This window comes from Chelonia mydas, chromosome 4 (genome assembly GCF_015237465.2).
Source record: "Chelonia mydas isolate rCheMyd1 chromosome 4, rCheMyd1.pri.v2, whole genome shotgun sequence".
Classification (NCBI taxonomy): Eukaryota; Metazoa; Chordata; order Testudines; family Cheloniidae; genus Chelonia; species Chelonia mydas.
The window spans coordinates 23,618,299-23,630,262 of record NC_057852.1 but is presented as its reverse complement, the minus strand read 5'-3'; the positions used below and the strand labels follow the sequence as shown (position 1 = coordinate 23,630,262).

Genomic DNA, 11,964 nt, shown 5'->3' with positions numbered 1-11,964 from the left:
ATCGAGGTAAGTGATTATTCCCCTCTATTTGGCACTGGTGAAGCCACATCTGGAGTATTGCATCCAGTTTTGCTCCCCCCACCCCGAAAGGATGTGGACAAATTGGAGAGAGTCCAGCGGAGGGCAACAAAAATGATTAAGGGGGTGAGGCACGTGACTTATGAGGCGAGGCTGAGGGAACTGGGCTTATTTAGTCTGCAGAAGAGAAGAATGAGGGGGGATTTGATAGCAGCCTTCAACTACCGGAAGGGGATGGAACTTAGGCTGTTCTCAGTGGTGGCAGATGACAGAACAAGGAGCAATGGTCTCAAGTTGCAGTGGGGGAGGTCTAGGAGGTCTAGGTTGGTGTGGTGAGGTGGCTGCTCCGCCCCATGAGAAAAAAGGGCTGGAACAGGCCAGAGGGGCTGCACAGACCAGCAGGCAACCGACAAAGGCCTGTAGACAGCCAATCAGGGCCAAGGAAGAGGCAATCAATCAGGGCCAGGCTGGGTCCTATATAAAGGTTGCCGAGCAGAGGAGAGGGCAGTCTCTCCCTGGCTGGCAAGGGAGAAGGACTGGCTCCTGAGGGAAGGAGCTAGCACCTTGGACAGAGCAATCCTGGGCAGGCTCCAGGGAGCAGAGGAGAGTTCCGGCCCGGTTACCTGCCAGGCTGTGTCCCTGCTAAGAAGGGTCGAGAAAGTGCACAGGGCCAAAGGGGAAGTGGCCCGGGGAAGATAGGTGGATAAGAGGGGAGAGAAGGAGGGCAGAGAGAGGCTGCCACTAGAGGGTCCCTGGGTCGGGACCCAGAGTAGCGGGTGGGCCTGAGTCCCCGCCTTATATTGCACCTGGCCACAGAGGAGTGTGGCGAGACAGACTGCAACTTGCCCCTGAGGTGAGGGGCTAGACTTTGGGGTTGTGGTTGGCCACCAAGGCAGGTGCTAGCCGAAGGACTGTCGTTATTCCCCCCACCCAGGAAGGGGGTAAGAACGAAGTAGGGGGCACTGCCGGAGGGCAGTGTCCTGAAGCGGACACCGCTGAGCAGGGAGCAAGGCAGTTCCTGAGCAGCAGAGCAGACAACGGGTGAGACACCACGCACAGAGGGTGCTCCACAGCAGACAAGAGCTAATTCCTGGAGCAGCCAGCAGGAGGCCCCAGCCGTGGTGAGTCATGACCCCGTCACAGTTGGCTATTAGGAAATACTATTTCACTAGGAGGGTGGTGAAGCACTGGAATGGGTTACCTAGGGAGGTGGTGGAATCTCCATCCTTTGAGGTTTTTAAGGCCGGCTTGACAAAGCCCTGGTTGGGATGATTTAGTTGGGGTTGGTCCTGCTTTGAGCAGGGGGTTGGACTAGATGACCTCCAGATTGCCTCACAGCTCCAAAGCTGAGTTTGCAGGCCTGGTAGCTAGAACAAATTATTGAAATATAGTAAACATGGAACTCCACAATTCTATTTTAAGAGTCACTTTGCAGAGTACAACCACACTTTAAAACACTTATCTTAAATAAATTATATTCCCATAGAATAAGTAACAACCCTCCTTTCATCTCAGCAGTCTTCACAGAGCAGCATAAAGTGGAAATGGGCAGACGGTAAAAGGGCAATGAGCTGATTCTATCTGGGAAATGGAAAGGTAAATTTTCTGCTCGTCAGAGCCATGCAGTCACATAAGCTTTGATTGCTACATTAAATGTTTGTACTTTTCTATTTTCCCTGGAGTCACCAATTATTACGCAAGGTGGATGCTCTAAATTGACAGTAAATTGCACCTACAGTAATTTTCTGACTTAAAGATTGGAATTCATAGCTTCTTTATTTTCAACCCCAAGCCAATGTAAGCTGATTCAAATTCTGCTTAAAGCAAAAGCAGAAGACAATTCATGCGATGAGCACCAGGAAAAAAATCACTTTTCAGCTATTGGAGAACTTACTCAATAGCCAGCATTTTGGGATGTATGGCCTTTGCAATTTCAGTTCTGTTCTGGGCATGCAGGTGTGTGCTAAAAAGTGATATGGTCTCCCTTGGATGAAGTTATGAAAGTTTTGCACTGGGCCTGATCCAAAGACCATTGAAGTCAATGGAAAGACTCTCGTCAAGTTCAGTGGTCATTGAATCAGGCCGATACTTAAGTACCTTGCTGAATCAGGGCCTATAACTAAAAATACCATAATAATATAAATAAATAAATACAGATAGGAGAGAGTGCTTATTTGACACATTTATCTTTCTTCCCTGGGGCTGCAGTAAGTTTTGCACACTCTTCCTTCCCAAAGATAAATTTCAAACATATGAATCTCTTATTAACAAGCTTGGTCTGGTCTATTTCAGCTATTCCATCCCTTTGAGTGGCCTATACCAAGTACATGTAATGAAAGATTGAAAGTTGAAAATAACTGGGATGAACAGCAATTTTGTAAACCATACCACTTTTATTTACAATGAAGAAAGTGGAAACATTCCCAGAGGGGCTGATTCACTGTTCAAAATTTTTCATGCAAAGTGATCACTCTGACCATTTTCTTCTACATCAAGCAGCCCATTCTACAGATTGCAAACAAACACCTCTGAAGCTACCATGCCTATATACATATGAGCCCTCAACCTGTAGAAAATAAGCTAATTTTCCATGTTTATTGTCACAGCAGTTTGCAAGGTCTCCAATGAATCCCCACAATGGCACCCATATTTTTGTTGGAAGACTCCAAATCATAAGTGATTTGTTTACATGTGTAACGTATAGCAATGCACATAAACACTGTATATTTAAATAATCTTAATATGTTTCAATAGAGATGATATTGCTCAAATTGTCGCACATGGTATTAGGTGAACTACTTTCATGAGGGTCAATCAAAGTTTTGTTGCTAAAACAACTTGTGTCACTTTGAAAATTTACCCTGAATTGTATCTGTCACAGACCTGGTCAGGATCTCCCTGCTGGACACATACCAGGCTACTCTGTTTGGATCCCAACAATGGATCGTATGTGCTTCTAAGCCCATTGAGTAGCATCCAGGTAGTGACTCCAGCTCTGACCATTCAGGCTTATTCCTGGAGTGCAGACTCCCTGTCTGGAACTTCTTCTCAGAAGTAGGACCCTGAGGTCAAGCTGTCCAAGGCCCCAGGACAAGTGTTGAACCTCCAAGTTTCCACAATAGACTAAGCACACCCTTCTCAGAGCTCCACCCTCGTGGGTACTCTGGCTTAGAGCTCTGCATGGAACTAGAGCAGAACTCTATAGTGGGACTGGGATCCCGCAGGACTTGCTGCCATAGTACTGGGAGTGAGATTAAAGAATAGTCCCGTGCAGGGCTCTACTCTGTTTTACAGTTTAACCCTTTGCAGACATGTGACAGTAATAGCAAGGAACTCAGAGGCTTTGCAAAGTAACTTCTTAAACACGCACGCACACACACACACACTTTAGAGAGAAGGCAGAGAGATTTCTGGCCTACACAACACTGTAAATGTTTCCTACACTGATGGAAGCTGTTTCCCCATAAACGCAGGTAACCCATCTCCACGAGCATCAGTAGCTAGCTTGGACTATGACATCAGGGGTGAGAATTTTTCACATCCCTGAGTGATATAGCGAGGTCAATCTACATTTTAAGTGTAGACTGGCCTTACCAATCCACGCAAAACCAACAAAACCTGCATTCAAAAACCCTCCCTCCAGTATCCTCACTACTCTGAGACCCCTTAAAGATTCGGTCAGTTCTTTCAGGGTCTCAAGACTTCCTCTCCTCTTGCTCAGCCTTCAGGTTCTCTCTCCTTGCCACTTCAACAAGTTCTCCTTAGTTTCTTCAAATCTGGCAATCAAAAGCTTCCCCTCACTTAGGAAGCATGTGTTTGTTTAACAGCAGCTTCTAACACCTCTTTCTTTGTTCTCTTGTTTTGCTGGGGAATTTTCATTGTTCCAATCCCCATCCCTGCGGACAACTTGAAGAGAAACCAGGTGATTTTCCTAAGGCTATAGCTACACTACAGAGGTTACAGCAGATGCTCTAAGCTGAAGGGAAAGAGCTCTCCCATTGACTTAATTACTCCAGCCCCCCCAGGTGATGGTAGCTATGTCTTTGGGAGAAGCTTAGGTCAGTGTAACTTACATCACTCAGGGGGATGGCTTAATCACACCCCCGAGCGACGTAAGTTATACTACAGTAAGTGGTAGTGTGTACATAGCCTAAGTGATTTTCCTTCATCTTGGCCAATCTCTTTCGTATATTTTTTGCTTTATTAGGGCAGAATCATTCCATGTAAACTACAGTTTTGATTGTCCTGAAGCTGCTTCCACATATGGTGTGTGATACATGACATAAACCCTGTTAGTAAATGGCTGATTCAATACTCACTGGGGGTTAGAGCTATATACACATTCATAAAATCAAATCAGAATTCCCAAGTCATATATAGACAGATTTCCCAAACAGTCATAGGAGCGTATGAGCTATTTTGTTTTTTAAAAATGATTCTGCTGTCCACTTTGTTGGGACTATTAACTCTCATAGATTTCTGTTGTCTGGGTGGTATACATGAAAAATGAACATATTTATACCCATATGTATACTCTCTGAAAATTAGAACTACAGCCAGGAAGGCCATTTGTATTCAAGTTGACTCACCATTACAGTCTGTTAAAACCATTTATCTGACACCAGACTACTGAACTTTGCCCCACAACAAGAAAAAAGACTACATGTATGATAAACCAATGCAAGGCTGAATCCTATTCCAGATATTTCCAGAGCATCTGCAACTCAGGCTTTGAGAGAGAGTAAATAAGTCCAAAAGGGACCTTGGGCCCAGTTCGAGTGAGGGGAGAGGATATCAGCCTTCCTCTTGTCAAAGATTTTTGCAAGGTCCTGGTACCTCACCGGTATTGTCGAGGCAAGTGTTGAGTGAGAGTCCACTGGTTTCACCCTTCTGTTCCAGGATACCCAGAAGGGAAGGGTTTCCTAGGGGTTGCACTACAGATAGCCTCCAACTTGAGACTAGGTTCAGGGAGACAGAATGTGGGGAACACGACAAGTGGAGACAAATCATGCCCACTCTCCAGAAGATATGTGGATCATGAGTAATAAGCCAGGTAACACCCAGGATCACTGGTAAGTGGGGGGGATGAACCAGACTGAACTAAAAGTTTTTGTGATGCCCCTGAAGGGCTGTGACTTCTAAGGATGTAGTCTTAGGGTGACATGGTCCGATGAGAGGAGTGACCCATCAATGGATTCTGTCATCAGGCTCGGCATTGTGCGGTGTTGGGATCCTATACAATTTTTTATTTTTAATCAAACCTATTTGCAGAATTCAACCTGAAGTCATGAATAGTCTTTGTGCCCTGAAAAATGTATTGTTCAGTGGATTTATTATTCACCAAAGAAAGTGTCTAATCAGACCTCATTCTTTTTCTGATTTTTTCCCTCTTAAATGTCCCTGAAATTCAACATGGTCAAATATTTCTGGGAGATCAATTTCTTTTGGGGGAAGCTGGGAAAAAGGTTAACAATTGGGTGAATAATGGGATGTTTGATTCAACCTTAACCATTAGGGCAGCTACTGCTGCTCCATAAAATCAGGATGGATGGATAGATATTGAAGAGAGCAAAATGGTTTCATAAGGAATATGTCAAAAATAAGGGCTGAAGTACTATAATGAGAATCCTGCTGAATTACTGGAAAGGAGGGGAAACTACGATAACTGTGAAAACAAGATAGATTGAAATAATAAAAATATATTAAAATGCAATAAACCTGTCCTGTTTAAAATTCTTCTTTTTTTCCCCTGGTGACAGTTTTATGATTCATAGGTTAACAAAGTAATTAGCTATATTAAATTTTTGTTTTTAATACTGGGACATCTCATACCAATCAGATCATCACATTCTAATCTTGTCTAGATATTTCTTCTTCTCTCCATTTTTTTAAGTACATCAAATGTATCTTTTATGAATACAAATTGCAGAAGAGCTGCTACCTTCCTCAGAGTGAAAAAAATAAGCTCTCTGTAATCAAATTATATAAAGCATGAAGTAAGTTCTCTGCTAGTCCTCAGAAAACTTTGAGAAGGAGGCTTTCCGGGATACTGTATTTATTTATATGTTGTGTAGGCGACCTAATTAGTAAAGTTGACAATCAGCTTAGTAGTAATGTTCATAAATATTTCAGAGATTATTTTCCCTAATAAAAAATATTGTTTATTTTGCATTTCAGCCAAATTTCAGCATTAATTTATGATGCTAGACTACTCAAGAGAAACCTTTAGAAAATTAAGCAAACAGCTGGCTGTAGCAATCTTCTGCCGAGCAATTCTTTACAATAAACAATTAGTAATAAGTGTATAAATGATATTTTACACTTCTGAATTCCTAGGTAGAACAGCATAAAAGGAACATACTCTTATTTTTCATTTACACAAAGAAATATTCTCATGTGCACCTAAAAATCTGAACCACCATCTCACTGGCTTAGCTTTCCGTGAATGCGGTGGAATAGTGGTTCTTTTTGGATGCAGTTTCCAGTTCTTTATTCTCACAGTGTGATGCTGAATTTCATGAACATTATGGAAGGGTCATGCTTAAGCAGGAGTATCTGCATTAATGAAAGGACCAAAAGTACAAGTTGTTGTACAGGAGGGTCACTTGCCCACTCACCTGATCTGAGAGAGAAGCACTCTGTTAAAGTCTGATTAGCATGCACAAGTGTTTGGAACTCAAGGGTCATATCATCTATGGCTCCAGGGAAGGTGCACAGGATGCAGGGTACGTGCAAGGAGCAATCCCTTCATTGGCAATTACAGTTTCTGCATTCAGCAGAATCCGAGGACTGCTATCTCTGTGCTTCCATGGGAATACATATCTCTCCAAAAGCATGTAGAAGTATGGGCCACTACCCCCATTCCACATTGGCTAAATGAGCCAACACAGCCAGCTTGGAGTAGTGGGCTGCACCATGCCTGGGGATAGAACACAATCCCTCCCCTTGGGTAGCTACACTTCCAATGCAGGCCAGTACCTAAATGGCATAATCTGGCCCATATCAAGGGAAACAGACATCCACAAAATGATAGGCTAGGAGATTCTCCAGACTGTGCCTGAACCAGCTTCAGGTAGGAACGGAGTGGGGGTAAAACAGAAACAAATCACAGCAAATTTGAATTGTTTAATAAAAATTGAATTCTCTGAGTGTGGAAGGCTGTGAAAATGCAAACAGGAATATACTTAAAACGTCAAGAGTCTAAGGCCTGTGCTACTGATGTTCTTGTTCTGATAATCAGAAATCTGGAATGTACTCTGATGGACTGAATTCAAACAGCAACGTTCATCAATACAATACTATGGGTGAGATTTCCCATGCACATAAGTCAAGAAATTCAGGTAAGGATTTTACAGCAACTGTACCTCAGCCCCTTTTCATTTTCAAAGCACTTTACAAACATTAACTGATTAACCTAATATGGACTGTCTAAGCAATGCAGCTGACTTACGGCAGACAGAGAAAATGTATCTTTGAATTTACTGACTTTTGTGCATGTAAAATCCCAACTATAACACTGCATTAACCTAGTTTATTTGCATTTAATTTTTATGTTTATCTGAGAAAAAGGGAGAATATGAAGAAGAGATGTCTTCTTTTGACTCTTGTGTCAGCACATAGAGATGTGTGATCTAGTGATTGATTGTTTAGAAAAGCACATATCTGATCACGTACTGAAGTCAAATTCCACGCCTCTGGGAATGTGTGCCATAGTTTGTTTTATGCCCAACACAGCATGTCAGATTTGAAATAGGAAAATATTTCGCCAATCATTTAAATGTGGGTCAAAATGCCAACTTGATTTAGGTCCAAGTCAATGACATTCACAAACACTAGCCATGGCCATAATAAATACTTGTACATCTAGAAATAATTGGATTCTCGCATACACAGCAAGTCATATTCCCAGGCAACCATTTTAAAGTAGACTTATAAGCATTCTTACTCCTCTTTTAGATGTGGACCTTCCTGACCATTCACTTCAGCAAGCCAAATACCATTAACAGAACAATTACAGCAACTTGAGCTGCATCAGTGCTCCCTCCTATAGCAGCCAGTCCGTAAGGCTGTGTATTCTTTTGTTTTGATAAGGATGATCACTGCCAAACCCTTTTACATCCAATTAACTATTGTTACATTTTTTGCAGCTCTTCACTCATAGAAGTGGCTAAAATTTAATCTAATACATTTTATTTGTAGCTAACTAATTTATCTTAATTTTTAAAGTCTTTTTTAATATAGTCCCATCTGGTAAAGAGATGAACATGCACTCATCGTCTTGCAGAATGAAGCCCACAGTAAGTGATAAATTACACCCACAAATTAACATGTGATCCACTGATGACTTCAATGGAAAGCCCCCTCACAGCTTCCATGGTGATCAGTGACAAGTCGCTCATGCAACCTTAGATCCGCTTCCTTGCTCGTATGCATTGATGTGCTATTTAATTAGTTGAAAAATAATATAAGATGCAGTCTCATATCATTGTACAACACACTAATGCAAGATACTAACACGTGTATCCAACCTGGTAGAAACAAATGTTAGTCAACATATTGTATTATTTGAAAAACAATGTGTGTTCATGTAATCACAGGTTGTATTGAAATGCATACAAACAAGGGGGCAGATTTAAAGCCAAGTCGTAAGGCAAGATCCTGTGCCTTTAATGAACTTTCACTAATATACGTCAACTGAAGATTAATTTTGGCATTTCCTTACTTATGAAAGCTTAATTGTACAAGTTTAATACTGATTTAATGTCATTTTCTCTCTATGGAACATAATCCACACTACATTTAATAACCTTCCCCTCCCTTTTGCTAAGAAAATGTACATGTTTCACAGAAAGGCTGCCATAAAGCCTGGCACAAATGAGCTTCTTGAATGGTCTGGGTTGAAACTTTATGCTGGACATAATATATGCACAATCTAGATTAAAGTTCCTGTCCTTCAATAAATCTCTTTTGGGTGGAAACCTAATAATGTGTATTTTGAGAGTGCATTTGTACCTTGCAAAAGCATACATTTTTATTGAAAATTAACATTTTGGGGAATGATTACTGTTCCATGGATTAATCGGCAGGGACTGTGTAAACAGAGGGACATCTGGCACACCTTTCCACAGAGACTAAACAAATCATTTCCAATCACCCTCCACTGGATCAAGGTCTGGGATACATCCAATACTAATTTGTAATTTTACAATGTATTTTTATTATTTGTGCAATGCTTTGTAGTTAAAATACTGGGCTTTATATTCATCCTAGCGGAGTGCAAACATAAGTATAACTAATAGACATATAAAGTGTAACATGACGAACTAACTTGTTTTCAAGGAAGTAACTCCTTCTTTGTAAATTTTAATAAAATAGCATTCCAGTATAAATACATGCACTCTGTAAAAGTGTGCGTGAGCGTGTATTATAAACACACTTATACTCACACATTACAGAAATATTTCAAGACAGATTCTGTGCTGTTGCAAAGGTCCATCAGTGAGCCAGTTATGGTCCCCAGGAACCATCCACTAGCTAGGAATTGCTGACGTGCCGTGTACTCTGACCATGACTCCCCTCTGCTCCTCACTGAGACGCAACACATAAGAACAGCCATGCTGGTCAGACCAAGGGTCCATTTAGCCCAGTGTCCTGTCTTCCAACAATGGCCAATGCCAGATGCTTCAGAGGGAATGAACAGAACAGGTAATCATCAAGTGATCCTCCTCTGTCGCCCATCCCCAGCTTCTGGCAAACAGAGGCTAGGGACACTTCAGAGCATGGTTTTATATCCCTGCCATCCTGGCTAATAGCCATTGATAGACTTATCCTCCATCTCCATCCCACACACATGTCCACACTTACTTTGACAAACATATATTGGCCCAGACATTCACTGGAACTCTGAAGTCTATAACCAAAACTATGTTTTCTACTTCGTAGAGTTATCATCAGTTAGCTAAAATGCTTGTTGGTTTCTGTAGAACACCCACAATCATTCAGCCATTAACAGACAATGTTCTGCAACTTCTTACCGAATAGGCTGTATATTGCGTAAATTTTAGACTGAAAGACATTTGTCACATTTGGCAGAGCTTTGGAATGAGTCACACTAACAGAACTGGAAGTAAATTCAACAAAGTGTGGCTCATGGGAATGTACATTATTAGGTGTCAGGAAATGGAAAATTATATTCTTAAATACAACATGTTAAAGCTCTCTCCTCAGAATGGCACATAGGGCTGGAAAACACCACTACCAAATGAAGTGTTTATATCTCTATGCAATGAATGCAGAGGAAGTGGAATTGATGCAAAAACATTACTCTTGCCCAGTGGATAATGTAGACATGTAAAGTCCCCCACGTACCCCGTAAACTCTCTCTTATACCTATCTGATAGTTCGACCCTTCCCCTACCTTTTTCTCTGGGTACCCTGGTCTAAATGGGTCTAGAAATAAAGAAGTGGCTAATATTCCACCACAAGACACCTGAGATGTGGGGTTAACCAGGTGGAATTTTTACTAGGATAATGTCCATTACAGTTTCCTTGCACGGCATTTGGGTGGAGATGATTAAAGGGGAAAAAATGCATCACTCAGCAGTAGGCAGACTATTATAACAAATGGGGAATTCTCCCTCCTTGTTTCAGCTTCTACCATATTTTCTGTTTCATTTTTCAGGGAATACCCTGATATAATACAAGTCCTTGAGGGCTAATTAATTATAGAAGTCTTTGATGAGTGGTTGTCATTGTTTTCTCCAAAGAAACCAAGGTATTGTCTTTACTTGGAGATATTCGGGTAATGTTTTACCCAAAAGAAATATTAATGCTATAACAGTCTGTTTTTCAGCCTCTCTATCTCCCCCACCCCTATATATTACAGCATTCAGGACAGTGGAAGTTCTTATGACTTGGAACTTTCATTTTAACCTCTCCATTTTCACATTTTCATTACTTTTTTGAAAAATTATCCTGAAGACTGAGATTTTCCATGATCCAGATGAATTATTGTTTGGAAGTTTGAGGGACATCCATTCAGCAGTGGTGTGGTTTTGTTTCTGGTTTTTTTGCCCCCCACCCATTAGGTGATGATGGGGAACACACATACTTTACCCCACTGAAAGAAAAAAGTGTTACTGAACCTTTTCCAATTGAAATGGCTGAACTTTAAAACTTGAAAACTGGCATGAGTAATATTAATTTGTATAACAATCATCAAGTTTGAAAGAAATCAGCTGAGTAAAAATAAAGTGAATAAAAGCCAACAAAGAACCACTTCTGAGCATGATAAGAAGACTTCTGAAAAAAGTTTGAGCAGCGCCTCATGACACCCCCTCTATGATATCGCAGTGTTCATTCTTTCTCCCCACCCAGACAGGAATGAGGACAGCACACACACATCACTGAAACCATAACTGATGTGCCTACTTGACACTCCCAAAGAACCAAACCCATTTCTTTAACACTAGGAGTAAGAAATTGTAGTTATGGGGAAAAAATGAGTTACTATGATTTTTGGGATCTCGCCACAAATTTTGCTACAACATACAGTAGTCAATAAATTCAAAGCTTTTCTCAAAAGAAAGAAAATGAGTTTTGCTGTTGTGAATATCCAGCAATTATAGGGCTTATCTACAGTGGAAAATTAAATTGTGCTAGAATACAACTTTTAGGAGTTACAGGAACTAACATCATGCTTAACGCTCAATGTTGCGGTCTTGGCTTCCTAGAGGTCAATGAGAGTTTTGCGATTGACTTCAAGGAGGGCAGGATTTCACCTTTTGTGTAGAAAAAAACAATGTTGTGTTTAATCAGTCATGACTAACCCTCAGATTAACCTTGACTAGCTGACAGGCTATTAAACATAATGGTGTCTGTTTATGCTGAGTGCTCAGTTTTATCTAAGATTGTGTTTGTTACTACAACTTCTCAACATCATGTTAT

At 41.1% G+C, this 11,964-nt stretch overlaps 1 protein-coding gene across 8 annotated transcripts in view; it reads right to left on the bottom strand.

Moving 5' to 3' along the window:
* Positions 1-11,964, bottom strand: part of CCSER1 (coiled-coil serine rich protein 1) — a 1,152,782-nt gene that overhangs the window by 237,637 nt on the left and 903,181 nt on the right. The gene's annotated exons all lie outside the window — the stretch shown is intronic.